The sequence below is a fragment of the Octopus sinensis genome, unplaced genomic scaffold, assembly GCF_006345805.1.
Source record: "Octopus sinensis unplaced genomic scaffold, ASM634580v1 Contig02656, whole genome shotgun sequence".
NCBI lineage: Eukaryota > Metazoa > Mollusca > Cephalopoda > Octopoda > Octopodidae > Octopus > Octopus sinensis.
This window is the reverse complement of record NW_021825885.1, coordinates 2055-5000: the sequence shown is the minus strand read 5'-3', so window position 1 is coordinate 5000 and position 2946 is coordinate 2055.

The following is a 2946-nucleotide window of genomic DNA, read 5'->3' as shown; positions in this document are numbered from 1 at the left end:
TATATATATATATATATATATTATATATATATATATATAAATAGATAGATAGATAGATAGATAGATAGATAGATAGATAGATGATAGATAGATAGATATTTAGATATATGTTATGTACAAATATATATATAAATATGTATGCATGTATATATATATACATATATATATACACACAAGATAAAGGCCTAAAGGTGCATATCACAATTCATGTAAGCATATTTGCAACCATAAGTGATAGAATGTATCTTAAGGTGCATGCCTTAATATGTAAAAAAATAATAATACTATACATTAGTACTCACAAGCACTCACATATATGTATGTGCGTATGCATATATATTAGTACACCTGTACGCAAAAATTGCCCATTGGTATTTTCTATTCGGTTGACATCAGAGCAATATTGCTTTGAATCATCAGTGTGTTTGTTTGGGTTTTTTTCACTAACATCATTTCTTTCGTATGTTACCTATATCCTAAACCTAAGGACGATGGATCTTAGCTATTTTGCCAATCGTTATTGTTTTGCAGAGTTTGCTTCGTATTGAATTCTTATTTTTCTTTTTTGCCTTTCAGTGTTCCTTTCAACAATTCGTGCAATTTCCTCATCAACCACTGTCTACTCCTGTCACATACCGACGGAATGGTGCTACTGGTTGCCACTGTTAGAGGAGGGTGTATTTAATCGTTTGCATTTAATAGTGAGCTGTTTCTTTGACCATTCCCCCAAAGATTTGGCTGATGCTACTCTTGAAACTTGTGGAGGCACATGGCCTGGTGGTTAGGGCAGCGGACTCGCGGTCGAGGGATCACGGGTTCAAATCTCAGACCGGGCGATGTGTGTGTTTATGAACGAAACACCTAAGCTCCACGCGGCTCCGGCAGAAGGTAATGGCGAACCTCTGCTGACTCTTTCGCCACAACTTTCTCTCACTCTTTCCTCCTGCAATTTGCAGCTCACTTATGGTGGATGGGCGTCCCAACCAGGTGGGGAACCTATACGCCAAGGAAACCGGGAAACCGGCCCTTATGCGCCAGAGATGGCTCGAGCAGTAACAAACAACAACTCTTGAAACTGAGATTTTCTTTCTTTGTTTTTTGCTGTATTAGTTGGTCTTTTTTTTTATTTTTGTTTCTAGTTTTCTTATCCCGTCTTTTTAGAATCTTTGAGATTATTCTTACTACAACAAACATAGTAACTAGGCTTTTTTGCATTGTATTATCAATCTTTTGCCCTTCTCCTCGACTTATTCAACTGGCACAATCCCAGTATGGGTTTGTAGCCTTCGGGTGCCATTATCCCCTTTAATGCATACCGATCACATCACTTCTCATTGGCTCTACTTTAATCACCTTCCATTCAAAAGCGATGGCTAATCACGGATCTACATCGTATCTGATGTCTCTTAGCGTCACCCTTATATTTCCATGCCTCATGTATAAGGGTACAAATGGAGGTATGCCTAACAATTTCTGGCTCTGTTTTAACTGGAGCTTCAGTTCTGAATGTGTCGTAAATCCATTTTTCGGATAAAATAATTTCTCCAGAGATATTTTGAAGTACCTGTTGTAATTTTGTAGTGGTTTAGGAGAATTGAAGTCCAGTGCCATTTTGCTAAAACAGATAATGTAATTTTTTCTCGTTGCTTCCTTTTGGATTGGCTCCCGTGGCAAAAACAATTACTGTTTTGTCTAAGAAAAGTTTCGCCGCAACTTTTCTTGGAACTGAACTATATCTAAAAGTTCTTTCTTGTTTGTTAACATAGATACTATATGAGCGATTTAAAGGGCAAATGTTGCCACTGTTGTTGTTATTGTTGCAGCTGTTGTGGTTGTTGTTGCATTGTTAATATCAGTCTTCAAAATTTCCTGTTAGACTATTTGAAACATTTTTATGTATTAACTATCCATTTGAATATTCCGTTATTTTCCTTTTGGTTCATTTTCTTATCTTTAATTTTTCATGTTCTTCTGTTGCTATTTTCTCTTCGTTAGCGGTTGCATTGTTTTGCTGTGTACTACATCCTAGGCGGTCATTTTGAAAATGAAAATGTCGTGCATGTAAATAAATGAGAAAAATCTGTAAAACCAACCATTTTTTTTTTAATAGATTACACTCGGGTATCGGAGACAGGCTTTCCTTTGAGTATTATATTCGTTTTTAGCAAGTACTCTGAGAAAAAAGTTCATATTGGTAAAACTATAAATAGGGTTTATCCTGGGAGCAAAATAAATACATGGGTTTATACTCCGATAATCAATACTACAAATAATATTAACGATAAGAAGAATATATATATATATATAACACATATATATTCATATATATATACATATATATATACACTCATATAAACTTATGTATAGTGGTATATATGTATGTATGCATGCATGCCTGTATGTATGTATGTATGTATGTATGTATGTATGTATGTATGTATGGTATGTATGTATCTATGCATGTATGTATGTATTTATGTATTTATATATGTATGTATATGCAAACACCCACACACACCCAAAATACAAACGCATTAGATATGTGTGCCCGAGTACACACGTGAGTGGTTGGATGTATTTTTCCATGCCTAATATTCACGCTCGAATTGACGCCTGGTATGAGTACACGTGTATGTGCGTATTGTAAAATCATCGGCACGCGCACGATTCTGAAAATGAACGGTGACCTCTGGCAAACAAATAAGATATCAAAGTACAACTAAACATTATATGTATGTGTGTGTGTATATATATGTACATATATATACATGTTCATATGTATATATATATATATTATATACATTTATATATATACATATATATATATATACATATACATATACATGTATATATATATGTGTGTGTGTATATATATATATCTGTATATATATATGTATGTTTATATATATGTATATATATATACACACACACACATATATATATATG